Source organism: Zonotrichia leucophrys, chromosome 3 (genome assembly GCF_028769735.1).
Source record: "Zonotrichia leucophrys gambelii isolate GWCS_2022_RI chromosome 3, RI_Zleu_2.0, whole genome shotgun sequence".
Taxonomy (NCBI): Eukaryota; Metazoa; Chordata; class Aves; order Passeriformes; family Passerellidae; genus Zonotrichia; species Zonotrichia leucophrys.
The window spans coordinates 63,851,696-63,868,680 of record NC_088172.1 but is presented as its reverse complement, the minus strand read 5'-3'; positions in this window follow the sequence as shown (position 1 = coordinate 63,868,680).

Sequence of the window (16,985 nt, the reverse complement as noted above, 5' to 3'; positions counted from 1 at the left end):
TAGCAGAGGAGCAGGGGAAGCATACAAACAGTTTTGCTGACAGGGTAGTGATGGTTAGGAGGAGAATTGTAACAGCCAGGGTGGGATTGGATGGAGGTACTGACACTTCAACAACAGCTGGAAGCTTTAGTCTCCAGTCTGGCTGGAGGTTGCAGTCCATATGGCTGTGGTTGCAGACAGGCTATGACTGCACAAGCAGGGCTTTGAGTAGAGCTGTTCCCTCCCTTCCTTTCTCCATGCTGCCCCAGCAGCCTGCCTGCCTCTCCTGTGGCTCTCCTTGTCTCACCTGAGCCTGGTGTGCTCATGCAGAGACTGCTCATGCTGGGCCAGCTCGTGTCCAGTGCTTGCAGCAGCACACAGCATAAATGGCAGGGCTCTGTGTATTCCCCAGATGGGACAAGAATCAGCCTTTGCTGCAGCCCCCCTGCTTAGCTTGTCTTTTCACCTTAAGCTGTTCATCTATCTGGGTCCTGTTGCAAATGCTGAATTAAACCCTTAATACCCCTGAGCAGGGATGGAGGGTTAAATCAGATGAAAGATTAGAGTATCTTAGCAGGATATATCTTAACCAAGGGTCCTGAGTCTGTAACTAAAGTTTAAAATGCCCCTGGGCAGCTGGCTACACCCCTGGTGGTGCCAAGACTTGCTAAGCAGCAGCCTGTGTGAGCTGCTGGTCCCTATTCAGTCAGATCTACTGCCATCTCTTCAAGACCAGGACACCAACTTTGTTTGGTGGGCATCCTAACCCATGGGCAAGAGAAGGTGGCACGTGAAATACTTTGCAAAACCCTGCAAACTTGAGACAGATGTCTAACCTGCAGAGTGGGATTCACGCAGCCTGTTCCTCCAGACACAGCCAGTTTCTTGCTTCTCACCTTTTCAGTCCTGCAGGCACTTTTTGAGGTAGCCACCAAAGCACATACTTGAGGTGGTGGCAGAAGAGAAAGGCCTGTGCAAGCAGGAAACATGGTCTGTAAAGGAGAAGCATGGGAGGTCTGGCATACAGCACCTTCAGTTTGTACATCCCAGAAAAAATGAAAGAAAGTAAATAAAGCTGTCTGCTTGTTTTGACTCTGGGGATTGAAACTAGGTAGTGTGAATTAGTATAATTTAATTTTCATCACTCTCTTTTATAAGCCCTAAAGTTCTGCATCTCATATGACTTAAAATCTTTATGGGCTTCATTTTTGATCTCTTTTTAGACGTTGATATATCCATGCTATTTTTAGTCTTGCAGTCTATTTTTGGGTAATAGCTACAAGATACAGTCTTTTTTTTAGCCAGCCTGATAGCCCAAACTGTGCCAGACTCTCCTTCTTTTATACTGCTTGCTGCAATATCCTTTTTCTGGTTGTGAGACACACACTCCTTGACCCTGCAGCTGCATACACATTCACAGGGCTGCTACAAAATTTGTTTTCTTTGCTTGCTGTTTTGTCACCCCTTTCCACTGATCTCCTTACCTCAGTAAGAGAAAAATTCAACCCAACTTATACAAGTGCATTTATATTGTGGCTGATGGTATTTTTCTGTGCATGCAGATGGGTTTCTTTGCTGTGCACAACGGGTGGAGCGACTTTGCTCCATGTGCCATACATGGGGAAATATTGTAAAGCTGCTCTCTACAAGCACAGATTGAGTTTCACTGATTTTAAACCATCAAACACACCTGTTTATCTCTGCTTTAAGAACCTTCTAAGCCTATCTCCATTCTTTCCAGGACAAAATACAAGCTGAAATCCCTCCTTCAAGATGATGCTGTATTTCCCCATGCTTAGATTTTTACCCCTGCAACTTTCTTCTCTTTATCATGCTCCCTTTCACTTCCAGGAGATGCACCAGGGAACATCTGCTTCCTAGAAGTTCCTTAGATCATCGGCAGTCAAACTGTCAATGGTAAATCTGTGGGTGTCCCACTGCCCCTTGGGCTGGCCAGGCAGTGATACTGCAGGGCTACTGTATTTCTGAGTGGGGATGACATCAAGTGGTATCACATCCTGCTCAAGTTCTTTGCGTGCTGCAAACAAGATTAACTTGGATCTTAGAAATGAAAATAGACATATACAGGCTATAAGTTCATGCAGATGTTTATAGAGATTGCTTAGGAAATAAAGATCCCGATCATGATAAAAGTAATGAAAGAAAATAATCTAGATTATTTTGGTAAATTCTGTTCTCTTACTGTCACACAGAATTTATCTTTCAGGCTATTGTAGGTCATCAGTCTATTATTTTGTTGTAAGATAGTAGTTTCTTTCTTCCCTAACCATATCCTAATATTTGCATTATAAAAAAATAAAATAGTTTAGACATGATAGTTTGTCTATGCTAGAAAAGGGTACTGTTACAACAATGCAGAAGTAATCATTCATACCTATTGTGCAGACAACATAAAGACATAATAGAACAGCAACTCCCAAGTAAAAACTGGAAGAAATTAAGTGGTGTAAGTCACCTCTCTATCATCCAAAGAAGGGATTTTGCCAGCATAAACGAGTTTGGTTACAAAACCTCACAGTTCTTACTGCAATTATTATACTAGGAAAACTTGTAGATCCAGACTGCCTACAAAAACATGACTGCAGCAGACACCAATATCCCAAGGACTTGCTACACTGAAGTCAGTCCAGTTACAACTCTTGATTTCACTGGAAGTTATTCCAAGAATGACTTTCTCCCACTGGACTGGATTCCCTTTCATAACAGGAGCATAAAATGCTCCTCTAGTACAATCACATATTCCAGGAAATATGTAAAAGGAATTTTTTTTATGTGGGGGAGGGACCGTGCTGTGAAGATGAATCATTTCTGTATTGGAATTCTTCCACTCCAGTAAATATCCAATCTCCCACCAGCATGCTTGCCCTCCTTATTTTGCTGGCTTGTGAGATTTTTACAGCTCCAGGTGGCCTCTTTTCCCCTCCTAGATAGTGCAACTCAGCCTCACAGCCAACACAACAGCTAACCAGAACTTTTTTTAGCTTGATAAATATATCTGTGTGAAGGCATTGTGTGGTGTGTGTGAATCCAAGTGGGGCCAAGGTGCGAGCTGGGCAGCACGCAGCCCAGGGCTGAGGCAGCTCTGTGCCAGGCAGGAGGAACTCTGTCCCTCCCAGCACAGGAGCAGGGAGAGCTTTCAGCACATAGGGCATGGCCATGTAAATCCCTCTCAGCTGCACAACTTCCCAGCCCCACATTTTAGTTTCCACCCAGTGCTCAGGTGCCTTGTGCTCGGCATGCTGGGTTTCCTGCAAATGGATGGCTTAGGTGCCTGGCTCCATCCTCAGCCTGTGCTCTTCTCCTTTATCTGGGCTCTCCTACCTAAGCCTGACAGAGAAATAAAAGCACCATCTTGCCTCCACCAGGAGAAATGAAGTTTCTGGGCTTTGAGGCAGGAAGACATGAGGAACGATCATTTAAGTTGCTTGTCACTGGTGCAAAGTAAGCAGCTGGAATGGTGGTGGCTTTCCTAGGTATTTTAGAGCAGAGCTTGGGAAGCTGGAATGGGAGGATACACAGTACTGCCCTGCTCCCACCTCTGCTATTTCTGCCTCCTGTGATGGTGTTATGACAGCATACTCAGCTCTCCAAGACCTTCTGGCAGCTCCCTGTAACAGCTTGACCATTTCTACGTTCTCTTGAGTGGTAAGAGCCAGTCCCAGTCCTGGTGTTTTATCCTTGGAGTGGCAAAAGTCAACTTTGCCAGTTCAGCTGTGGGGAGCCAAGAGAAATGGCTTTGGCCAGTCAGACCCAACCAGGTGCCCTGAAGTGCAACATTCCCTGGGTCTGCTCTATCAAGCACCACACAAGGTGTTGACATGTTTTGGTACCTTCACTTATGATCAACACAGACCTGTTTCATTTTCATTTTATATTGCATCAGTCTAGGAAAGTGCAGATAGTCAGTGACTGGACCTCATCTTAAAACTCATTTAATTCAGGCCTTTGCATTGGTCATTCAGCAGTTCTGCATGGAGCCGAGTGATGCTCAGACACCATAGGTGATATGGCCTGCCTATGTAGTTTCATGTGGTTCTAGCTTTGACTGTCATTGTTGGTTTTGCTTATGTTTGGGGTGCTTTTCAGAGATGGTACTTCATTGCTGGCGTGTGTGTAGCTCCATAGGATCAGTGGTGAGGAAAGCCTGTTTTACAGGCTGCCTTCTAGCAGGCGTTCACATGCGGTCGGCTCAGACCTGACTTTGCACTGGATGTGACTCAGAGCGTGTCCCTCAGTGCACGGGGCAGGGTGGAGGCATGTGCAAGTGGGCAAAGCAGGTGCAAACCACTGTGTCCTGGGCTTTCCTGACCATTCATGTGTGCAAATGGCCCTCCTCAGACACCAGGGGATGTGGTGTCACTTGGGGTGTTTTACCTCCCTGAAGAATCATGCCTTGGGTTTCCTTTCACTCCCCTGCTTGGGTAAGGGGAGTTTGTTTTAACATGTCAGGTTGAAAACTTCAAGTGGTTTAAGAGTTGCTTCACATGCAGCTCAGCTGTCACAGCTCAGCAGTAGCTGCCTCCAGGGGAAGGGGAGAGTGGGAAGTGAAGCACAGACACCCTACAGCTGTAGGACTCTACCTATGCAGCTCTGCCTTTGGCTGTTTTTGCAAAACAGTGCATTTCAGTATCTGCCCTGTGCACATATTCCTGATTTGTTAAAAGCCTGCCAGTTATTCTCCTTCATCTATTGCATGCAAATGCAGTTTATCCTAATTTGGTGTCTGGAAAAATCTTGTCACTCAAATTACACTAGCAGAAGTTGAAAGTAAGCAAGGAGGAAACAAAGACAACTGCATATATTCCATGTGGGTAGATTACTTGTTCTTTTCCTGTGGAACAACTGTGGATGATTTTCTTACTTAAAAAAAAAAAAAAAGAAAAAAAGGCAAAAAAACCCCCACCACCAACCAAGCCCCAACCTCTGGCTAATTACCAGCTTCAGCTACACCAGACATACCCAGCTATATGCACGTAGCTGAGTGATGCCCTCCCAGAGCAGGGCACATTCCAGGGACTTGGCTCTTTGGGATTAACTGTCTCTTTCATCAGCTTGGCTTGGACTACTGTTGCTGTTGATTCTGCAATGCAAATCTTCCTGAGAAAGACTCTCACACTATTGATTACAAAATATTGCCATTTTGACAACCGCCACAGAGGATCCAGTTCTCGGTGTTTTGGGCTGTTGTTGCCAGAGATAGGAGCTGTGTTATTGATCACAGCCAAAAATGAAAATATGCATGCTTTGCACTACACAATGTTGAATATCTAGTGAAGCAAGATGAAAGTTATCATTTATGTCACTTGGGGGAAAGGGCTCAGCCAGAATGTGGGTGGATGTATTTTATCTAACATCCTATCCAACATTAGTGGCTGAGAGCAGCAAGCAGGAGAATTACAACACTTCTGCTTGTGAAACATCATGGGAGAAGCAGAAGGGTGTGGATTTGTCCACACCTCATTTTAGGTGTCTAAATGAAGCACCGATGTCAGGAACAAAGTTGTCCTGGGTACTTCCTCAGAGAGAGACATGGTTAAGATTTTAGGAGGGATAAATTGCTTTCTGCAGGCACCTCCCTCTCTCTTGACCACAGAAGTCCACAGAGTGCTGCACTGCTCACCTCCTCACTGGCTGCAGCGAGGTAGCAGGGTGGCAGAAGTACTGCCTGAAGGGGAGATACTGGTACTTGTTTGGGGCCTCTCTTAAGGATGGGAAGAGGGAAATGCTAAATGATTGGTGCAGAATTCCTCTGGTGGGGGGACAGCCACAGTCAGCACGTACAGCAAATCCTGTTATCTCCTGCCCAGAGGTGTGCTCCAGAGGAAGGTTGTGCTGGAACAGTCCCCATGAGGTAAGAACCTACTGTGGTGCCAACCCTGAAGCTCTGCTGATTTACAGTAGGATGAAAATAGCCCTCAGAGGTTTCACACTAGTGAAAGGTCAGTCAGACTGGGACATCAGGGCCAACATACAAAGGAGTGGGCGAAACAGCTACTTTTGTGTCTAAGTGCGGAAGCTCTGCTCTAAAGATAGACTGCTGAACTATTTATTGTGACATTTGTCTGTCCCATCTGCATAGGAACAGTTTTATCTCTGAATGCTATCACCATTAGAGTGGATACTGGGCAGTTTTGAGAAGCCTTGAGCCCAGGCCAGGATTGTACCGTAGTAACAGAAATTTAAAACAGTCCTGTCCCATATTCTCTGCCTTCCACAAGCTTGCTCACAGTGTGTTCCCTGTTAATGCTTTCTGTGAAATCTGGCAAGATCCCCTTCTCAAAACCCAGGGGACTCCTGGGTTCCAGTAGAGCTGACATTCAGATGAGCTGCAACTATGGGCAAGTTCTGTGACACCTTCTTGATGCCAGCATGTGCAAAGGAAAAGTCAGCGTTAACCTTCCCAGCAGACCCTGCTTTCCTGGGGTGCAGGAGACACCCTGCAGGTACCCATTACTTCATCTGGCTGCAGAAAGCCCCTGCCAGCAAGGAGAGGGAGCAGAGGTGGGGTGGCTTCAAGCAGTATTTGGAAAAGTTCTAGGTCTTACAAGGCCAGTAAAATGCTGAATAAAAAAGGTGGGTGGTTTAGTAAACCTGGCATGGCCGGCAATGACAAAGTGACAAAGGGCATTTTCCTCGTGGTCAGCCTCAAGGCTGGGAAGGAGGGGCAGGTGCAGCTGCATGTCAGAGCAGGTGGTGAAAGTGTGCATCGCTATGATCACACAGAACAGCAGTCCCCAAGGGATGATAATGGCTTTGGGGGATCTAAGGTGCTCCAGGTGAGTTGGTACAGTTGACAGAGCTTACAGTCCTATTGCCTGACCCTCACCCTCCTCTGCCCTTTCTTCCAAGAAGGGGTTTTTGAAGTCCAAAAATATGAAAGAGCACTTCTGTGTTGTTCTTTAGCACCTGACTGTCTGCCATAGTTAACATGCTGTTTTTAAAGTAGCTGGGTCCAGAAAAGATAACGTTCAACCTTTCAAAATACACATTTCTTTCCCTTTATGGGGAAAGGCCCTATGGATCTTTAGCCATAGCATGGATGATCAATAACAGCTGTGTGCCCCCCCTTCCTTCTCCTCTCCCCAGGAGCCTGTGTGCCCCTCTCTTTCAAGTGCAGTAGTGTGTGTGTTTTGGACAGAGCAGGTGCTGGCTCAGGCAGGTCCCCACAGGCACTTGTGAGGGGCAGGGCACAGAGCAGGGCATGCTGCAGGGCTGGGACAGGGGCAGAAACACCACACAGGGGCTCAGTAACCTGCTGCCTCAGAGCCTGCTCGCTTCCTGTCCCGTGCTGGAGGAAGCACCTGGGCTGAGAAATGAGCTGTTCAACTGCTGCCAAAGATAAAAATGAAGAACACCTCTGGGAAACTGGCAGCTGGAGAAATAGAAGAGGATTTTGTATTTTGAGCACCACTGTGAGAAAAGGGAGTGACCTTCCCTGAGGGTTGGGAGACAGAGGTACAAAGATTTGCCTCTCAAGTTTGTGCAACCAGTGAAATGCCTGCTTGTGTAAGACCAGAGTTGAGGAACACCTTCCTGGGACACCACCAGCAACTGCTGTGTGGACAGGGGCAGGAACAGGGATTGCTTTCTTGGAGCACTGGCGTGAGTTACTGCAGGCAGCCGTGTAACAGAGGTTCTTTGGAAACTAGAGATCCCATATCGAAAAGCAGCAATGTTTGCTGCTGTCTTCCTCTGTGAGTAGTCTTTTGGTCATGCCTCTGGTAACTAGGAACTTTGCTCTCATTTCAAGACTTTATCTGCTGATGACCAGCTTGCAGTCAAATATTTTTGAGTCAGATTGTCCTTCAAATTGAACAGCTTTACTTTTTCCCTCCTGTCCCCCACACTGTTTATAGTGAGAAATCATAAGCTCTTTCATCCTTTGCTTTTCTGAAGTTCTTCCAATGTCTTATAGAATGGGCTGTTTATTCCCTGTAATGTTTCTGGATATCCTGGATATATCTTCACAGCACCTGTTCCAGTTTGAGAGCTTTCTGAAAATAGATCTAACTGGAATAGTATACAATATTCCAGATGAAGTTTCTCTAGTGTCTTTTCAAAGAGAAAAATTTCTACTGCTTTTCTGTCTGATTTTTATTACACCATTTGACTCTAATTGTATAATTTCATCTCTGAGAGATTTCTGCCTGTGATATCCATGACTTTTTGAGTACCAGCAACACCCTCCAGCTGTCTACTGTTGACAGATTTCATCAGAGATCAGTCATGTTTCACAATACCGCTGGTTTTTTGGTGTTGTGTTTTGTTTTTTTTTTTAATATCTGAACTGTCAGTAAAAACATTGAAAGTCCTAAGACTGGTACTTGTGGAACCCCCTCATGCCAGCACAGCACCTGTCCAATGCAACTTGTATTCTTCCCTTAAGGCAGTTCCTCCCTACTTTACAGTTTGCTGACTAATCTTCATCTTCTCCAGTTTGCCTTTTAATCACCAAAGTTGTGGCACTGAATCAAATGCTTTGTTGAAGTCCAATAGCTGAGACAGACTATGTTACCTCTGCCTAAAGAGGGATTGAGTTAATCACATCTAAGAAAGGTAATTGCTTACTTTGGCATGGTGTTGTTTTAAAAGACTCATCTTGCATCTTATCCTGTTTCCCAGCTACTCATTACATACAATTTGTAGTTATTCATTCTCTAAATTTGTTCTAAAGCTCTTGATATGCAGCTGGTGAATAATCTGGTGAGGACATGCTTTATACACTTTCTTGTAAATCAGATGCAGGATTACTGTGTGGCAGATTAATATGCTGTATCTTCTTGTGCTTTCGTCAACTTTTAACGTGGTCTGGTTTTAACTCTTATTAGTCAGGTAAGCGCTTGCTCATGAAGGTGTAGGCAGATTCCCTGACCTTATTCGGGACTGTCCATACAGGCTTTATGTGTTTTCATGCATTTTATGCTGTAGTTCTCAGGTTGTGCGCTGTGTGAATGCTTTGTGCCTTCGGGCTCTTGGGAGAATGGGTTGTAAAATTTGTAAAGAGTTGCTTGGCTGACTGTAGAATATAAAATTAGTGTTTGAAAAGAGAGAGCAAAACAGCCAGGGTAAATGCAGTTTCTCCTTGGAGTCACTCAAGTTTTTTGACAGCTGCAGTGTTGCAGGAGCAACTCAATGTCATGGGAACAAGGGAATTTGTTTTCATCAGAGAGTTGCTTTCCCTGCCAAGCTGGCAGCAGCTATAGATGGGAACACTTAACAGGGAAACACTTTCATACTGCCTGCGCTAGGAGGGGAGTTCTCCACAAATGACTAAGTGACACAATAGTGACCTTCACCTTCTGATCTTCTTCCTTCCATCTTCTCACTGCCCTTGTTCTGTTTTTAGGTTGTTTTTTCTTTTTTTTTTGTTTTTTTTTTTCCTTCTTAACAAGATTCTGGATGGCAGTGAACACAGGGATGCTACAGATTTGCACATTGAAAGGGCAGAATTCAAAAGGTGAGAAAAGTATTGTGTAATGCTCAGTCCTCCAGCTCAAACAAAGCTAAAGTTTCCTTCAAACCTCAAACTGTTTCTTACAACCATTCTGAGGATCATCCCCACAGCCTTCTCCGAGGTGTGAGATATTCTGGAAGAAGTTAGTTTTTAGCTTTGATCCTGAATCATGCCTCTGTCATTTATGGGCCAAACATCTCTGTGAGTTAGGTGATCCTAACCGTGTTTTGTCCACCACAGGGAGGGGAGAGAGATTCCTTGAGGTTAAGTGTGTAACTTAACAACCCTAGAGGGACACAGCCCAAGATAAGAGTTAGAGGGGACTCTGATGGCCAGCCCAGTGATAGTGTTTGTTTTTGCAAGTGTTGGAGGGTGTGATCCCCAGACATGTGAAGAAACAGCAAGGAAAATACCTGTTTGCCAGGGTGAAAGGGAGGTCAGTGAGATGAGCATTACAATTATTTGCTAGTATGGGCCTCCTCAATGTTCTCTCTATACAGTAGGATATAGGCACTAATAAGTTGGAAAAAGATAGCCACAACCCTGTGGATTTAGAAATACACTGAAACACTCTCTGCTTTTTAAATTCTATTTCAAAATTCTTGCAAATGGACTAAAATTTCTCTGCCATGGATATTTCTGGGATGGTCAAAGCACAGTAATTAATGTTTTGAAGTGTGCTGTCTGCTGTACTTGAGATACTGCTGTCATATATCTAGTTTAATCCACTTCTGATGCTGCCAGCTACATAAGGCAGATCTCTGTGATCACTGACCAGTTTTGTCCCAGACCAGTCCCTGGAAGATGTTCAAGCTGCTGACTTGCCATGTTGCTGCTTTAGTCATTATTGGGTTTCCTCCTGTTCCTCAGGGTCACCGTCTCTTCTTTCCTCTTCATGTTGAAACAGGGCTTGTTGAAGGACCTGGTTATCAGGCACTCTCAAAACATGGCCAAGGTCAGTCTGTTTTCTCCACTGTACTGTTTGTACAGCTGTGGGTAATCACACAGGCTCTGAAATCTCAGCATTCCTTTGGCTCTCTGGCTGCTTTATGATCACTGTCCCCCCGCAGGCATCCATGTTGAAGCACTTTGATTTCTGGGGAATAGACATGTCCTTCCAAGACTTCAGCTTGTACAGGTGTATGTGTAATGTGTATTTAATAAGAGTGGCTCAAAAGGGCTTACAGGGAAGCTTAGCATTGATACTGATGACTTCCATATGGGATGTATTCTTGTCATGGGAACAAAAGAAGTATTTCACCCATTTTGAGATCATATTCTTGGACCAGTGAGTAGAGATATGCATGTCATCTATAGGTATCCTCATAAGACCTGTGCTCCAAGCTTACCCTGATTTGTTCATTACTCTTACATAGCCTGTGATAAACTTAGAAACCACTAATAGAGGCATTTAAAATTAGGATTAATGTTTCAGTTATTACAGTTTTCTAAACAAGTATTGATTCTCTGGGATTTGTTGGAATAGGTGGATTTTCCTGGAGGACAGGAAACAAAAACTTCATGCTGACTTTTTAAAGGTGATTTTTAAAATATAAATGCTTATAAAACCTTCATTGATTTGCACTCTGAGGCCCTCACACTGTGACAGAACTATAAAATGTTCAGTCTGTAATGAGCACAGTTTTAACATGATTGCAGTTTTCCAGGTCAGAGCTGATCATACAGCACAGCACTCAGGAATAGCTGGGCCTGAGTTTTGGAGACACCTGCAGAAGTAACAGCCTGTGACCAAGTCACAGCTTTGGCATACATATGAAAGTTTCTGTGAGGAGGTTTACAGCCCTCAGTGTCCTCAAGGTCATCATCCATGCCACAAAATGACATTGCTAGCCTACTACCTCTTCTCCAGCTCATTTTGAATGGACAAAGGTCTGTAACACAAGAGTACTTCCTCTACTCATCTTGAATTCTTTGTTTTGATATAGCTGTGTCAAAACCCTCCCCTGAGACCAAGCATAAAAATTCTGGTTTCTGTGCCTGGACTAACACAGATTTACCTTTCTACGGAGTATGAGAAGACTCACAAGCCCCCTGTGGCACAGGGGCAACAGACAAAGCCTATTAGTATGATGCCAAAACATTATTCCAGAGTACCTGGGCATAAAAAGGCAGAGTTAACCCTGTGTCAGCATTTAAACTACCAGGTGAAACCTGTCAGTACTGGTCACTGTGACCCACTTGAGCAGAAGAAACTTGGATGAAAGCAGCCACTAGGTGTGGGAAGGTAAAAAGCTATGTAGGGAACTAGATGGAAAAGCACCACCCTGAAGCAAAGGCTTCTTCAATACAAATCTGTAACTGGCACCCCCTGTTCTTGACCCCTCATAGTATGCCTAGCTTAAGCAATGCCAGTTCAAAAGGCAAATGGCCATTCTCTGTGACCAAACTGGTCATGTATCAGTCTCTTTCCCCTTCCTCATCAGGTCTGGAAGGTCCCATGCACCAGACAGAATTCTTCTCCCCGTTCCCTATCAGCCTCAAGGCTCCTGGGCCCTGGGCTCCCTTCCTTACCAGCCTTGAAGGTCTCAGGCACCCAGGCTGTGATGACACCATCACAGAACAGGGAGGTGTGGCAGAACACAGAGCACTGTCTAGAAAATCAAGCAGTTGTGAGACCACAGTGAGACTTGGACCACAGTTGCCACTGGACAGCAAAACCCATGATCTCCCAGTGGTCAGGGATACTTTCACCATCATCTGCTTCCCCAGAGTTCTGAGTGATTAATATTTTTCCACATTTTTATTCTATATTATGATTATTATATTGATACTGCAAGCCAAGTTTAAGATTTGACCCATTCTGCAAAGCATCCAGGTCATTAGGAACTGTAAGCCCACCTGTGATACAAATTTTGAGCTAAACTACTTAGAAACTTATGGTATGCTGATTCTAATGATAAAAATCATGTTTGATTCTGGTCACAGAATTGTATGCTATGCCAATCATAAAATTCTGTTTAAAAAAATACAGCTTTAATTATAATTACAACTTCATGTCATCATCCTTCCACCCCACAGTGTTGGGTGACAAAACAGCTTTCATGTAAAATGTTTTCTGGCCCAACTGGGAATAAAGCATTTAGAAGAAGCTGCATACAAATACCTGGTGCAGATGTAGCTATTTTTTTCAGCAAGAGAAAATATTTATTCTGGTGTAAGTATATCAAATAGCTCATTCTCCAGTGTAATAAAAAGCAACAGATGGCACTTCAGCTGTGCATTATGGAAGAGGTCTGCTAAGTGGAGTGGCCAGCCACAGAAAAAACAGTCTGATGAAGTCACAGAAGGTCCCTGAGACCAGCAGTACCAACAGAGTCTATGCTCAGGGGGCACTTAATCTCCATTTCCCCCTATAATCACCATAGACTCTCCACATGCACCAGCTGCTAATGTTAGTGCTGCAAAAGCCAGAGGGTTTCACACTGGAGCATGCAGGAGGTTTGGTTTGTTTCTCTATCCTGCAGAACAAGGGGAGCTTCTCATTGGGGTTTGGAGTCTGTCGCTGGGAGTGGTTAATGTGAGGTGTGCAGGAGAGCTTATGCAGGGAAGGTTCCCCTAACCTGTCATTTCTTGTGTGGGTGTGTTTTGCCCTGGAGCAACTTTAACTGCTTTTTTAACAGAACTTTTTGGTGGGAATTGTCAGGAAAGCATTTCTCTAACTACCTAAGCCTTGCTGTGTTTTTTTGGCCCTACCTAAACCGCAGCATAAAATATTCTGTACATTGGGAATTCTCAAGACTTGATAGTCATCTCAATGGCACCCAATTTAAAGGTAATTATTCCTGATTTACATAGGCGTGAATAAGGGCTTTCCATATATAATATAATATATTGCCTCTCTCAGATGTAGACACAAAGGCTATTCTCAGATTCCTTCTTATAGAGAGTTAAGTGCAGATGAATCAGATCAGCTCCTTTGCCAAGAGCCATTACTGCCAAGCTGCAGCATTGGAGAGCACCAAGAGGGTGGAGGAGAATATGTATTTGGCACTGCAGTGCAGGAGCAGCAGGGGATCCTGAGGGCTGCAGGAACTGAAAAGCATCTGAGATTCTTTAAGGTTCATAGGGTTCAGATGAGAGACCTAGACATGCGTACCAAAAACAAACAAACAAAAAAACCCCAAAAAACCCAAGGAAAATCTGCTGTTATGTAATTGGATTTACCTTTTCTGATGAGAGCCATACCCTCAGGTTCCCTCACTTGCCTGACTCCCAAAGCTGAAGGAAACATTTTAGGTTTCCTTTTTTTGCAGCTCTTACTCCACCGGCATCTTTTCCAAAACTACAACACATTATAACTTTAGCTCTTACATTTTCTGTGTCCTACCTCCATGCTGTGGCAGAAAAGCCCAGCATTTAACAATCAAGCCAATCTGGAGCATTTCTACATTTTCCTTGTCGAAATACAAAGGATCATATAATTTCAGTTAGACTTTGCAAGGGGCTCAGACACAGAGCAGGGTATGGGAGAGATGAAGGAGAAAGGTTAATTTCTGCATTTCACTTCTACTGCATTAAGGGTGTTGGTGTTGATGCAAAATAAAGATATTCTCACCTTGAATTCCTCCAAAGCAATTCTTTTATGTGGTTGCCTCAGTAGAATGAAATCTTTATGAAATAGCCAGCACACCCACCCAAACATAAGCCAGGCACTAACTGTTCATGTTTAGAAACAAACTTTCCCCATGGGTACATTATTCACAGGCGGTCACTTGCCAGTTTTCCCTTGGAAGATATAAACTAAACATTAGGAGTAAAGACGATGCATAGTTTGGGCTCTTTTTTTTTTTTTTCCCAGATGGATGTTGCAGCAAATCTGTGGGTTCTCTCTGTCCTTTTTTCCACTCACTTGTTTACAAGTCAGATAAATCAATGGTACATTCCTAAAGTCTTCCTGCTGATCCACCCAAAGACTGCACCATGGTGTATTAGCACTTGCATCCTGAAATCTCAAATTCTACCAGCAGTAAAATATTCACAGCTTTCAAACCTTATTCCAGGAAATGAGGAAATCATCCTGCCACTGCTGTGGGCATCTCTGTTGCCTGAGAAACATAACAGGTTGTTGTTACAACAGCTAGAGAGCAGCTGACCTCCCCCTTCCTTTCGTCAACCAGCTGCGAAACTCCTCGCTCATGGAACAGTCTCAAATTGAACATCTGACCCCAGTTTATGCAATTCCCCTGTGACCGTTTCATAAGCTTTTTGTCACCTCACTTCACTCAATTGTTTGTGGAAAGCTTTCACGGCTCCCCTGGCTAATGGGAGCGTTTCGGTGTGACAGCTTGCCCGGTGGCTAAGCCCTCCATCTCCAAGGCAACCTCACAGTCTTGCTCCAAGAGTACTGCACCATGTCATGAGGTAAAATGAAACCCAAAAGGATACGCGGGGATAATTCCAGCTCTAACTATCCACAGTGCTACTCTCCTTTAGCAGGAACTTTAGGAAACATTCCCGAGCTGGTTGTTTAAACGTGGGAGGGCACCACAAAGATAGCATTTGTCTCTAAAGATATACAAGCCATACAGGGGCATGAAGAGCTACACCATGAGCTCTGCCAGGGATCCCAGAGATCTTAAACAGTTTCCACAGAGCTACATCAAAATGATTGAAGGCAGAAAGAAATGGTAGTGGTAATTTCATGTGTCTGACAAATCACCTGGGTCCTACCTCTGTGCAGCTCCATTACTTGAAGTTGTAGGTGTTGAAGCAGCCTCACTAGTGTGGTTCTTGAGCTGGAGCCACCACACTCCTCTGTCTGCCCTTCACAGAGTTCAGCTGAGTCAGTGTTAAACTCAGGCTTTTACAGGAAAGGAAGGATTCCTTTCCTGCTCCCTTGAGTGCCATGTCGAGGTGGTCTCAGCTGATAGTACTGCAGAGGACCAGAAGCCTCACTGAAGGACATTGTGTTGGAGTGCTGCTGAAGCAGGTCGTTGCTCAAAGCAGCAGGCTTCAGGGATAAAATGAATGGAGAAGTTCCAACCCCCTACAGTGGTTGTTTTCAGTTGGTTTCCCCACTCAGAAAGACACAGATCCTGTCTGGTCTATGCACTCATGCACTGTCCTCACAGCCCTGAGTCTCAGAAAACACTTCTTTCCCATGTGAAAGCTGAGTTACCAACCTTGTCTTAGGATCTAGAGCACAGTCGTGTGCAACCCATACACAACATCTTAGTGTGACCTTAAGTCTCTGAGAAAACCTTGTTGGCTTGTTGTTAGCTTGTTTGGGTTTTGGGATTTAGGGTTTTGCTCTACCCTAAATCCTCACAACTCCTTTCTCCTACCTATTCCTCCTTCAAAACGTTGCTATTCCACCTTCACACTTGTGGAGGTGCAGGCGCCACTCTCTTCAGGCATAAAGAACACAAAACTGTAAGGGGAAGGGAAAAGGTTTAAATACCAGCTAGAAGAAAATGAAAAATACTGCAACTAACCTGTTACCAAAGTGATTTAACACTGCCACATTTAAGTGGATTGTTTCAGAAGAAAAACCTCAACCACTTCTTTTTCATAACAGCATCCTGTTGAAGTTAAACAAGTTGAGTATCTCAGAGCACGTACAAAGTGTCACTAAATCCAACAAGAATCAGCTGAAGACCTGACCTTCACTCCCTACAATTGGCTGAAAATTCTCCACTGCTGGGAAGCATTCAAAAGCAGGCACTCTTTCCACTCTCCTGCAACATCAATATAACCAAAACAACTCTGCTCTTCGTCCAAAGAGCTGCCAAGAACAGGGAAATAGCACAGTTTAAAAAAAAAAAAAAAGGTATGTGTTTCCAAAAGCAGTTTTGTACATCTTCTAAAACAAAAGGCTGCGCCTGAATGTGTGCAGCGATAACACCGACACAAATCATTTCATGTCCTGATTTTGCCCCATAGAAAGCAGAAATCTCCTGTGCAGCTGGTAGGACAGCAATCAAGCTGTTGCACAACTCAATATGCAGATCAGGCCTGAGGAAGTTCTGCCGGGATCCTCTTTGTCCTCTGTTTTTCAAGTGTGATTGAAATCTGTTTTCTCAGATTAGGAAATTGGAGAGAGGTTTTATGTTACACTTCTGAATAATTTTGAACACTGCATGACAGTCACGTGTTCTCAACAGTTGAAAATACCAAGTTTGAGCAACTCCTGCTTGGCTGCCTGGAGACTTTAAAGCTCAGTGTCTAAATTTTACTCCTCTGCTATCTGAGTGAGGTGATTTACTGTCCTCCTGAATCTGCTGATGGATTCACCTGATATTCAAGTTTGTCAAAAGCTGTCTTTGTTTATTTGTTAAACGCAAAAGACCAGATACTGGGCCGATGTCCCTGCTCTTCCAGAACTCCCACAGGCTGGGCTCTGCTAACTTTCCACTCCGAAGCATTTGCATTTTACAGCTGGGCTTATCTGATTTCTAATAAGGTGCAAGTTCCACCCAAAAATTTTTCCTTACTCAGGATGTTTATAATCACTCCTGGAGGCTCTTTCCCTCTGTCAAATCAGATTGACCAGTTGACCAACAGATTAAAA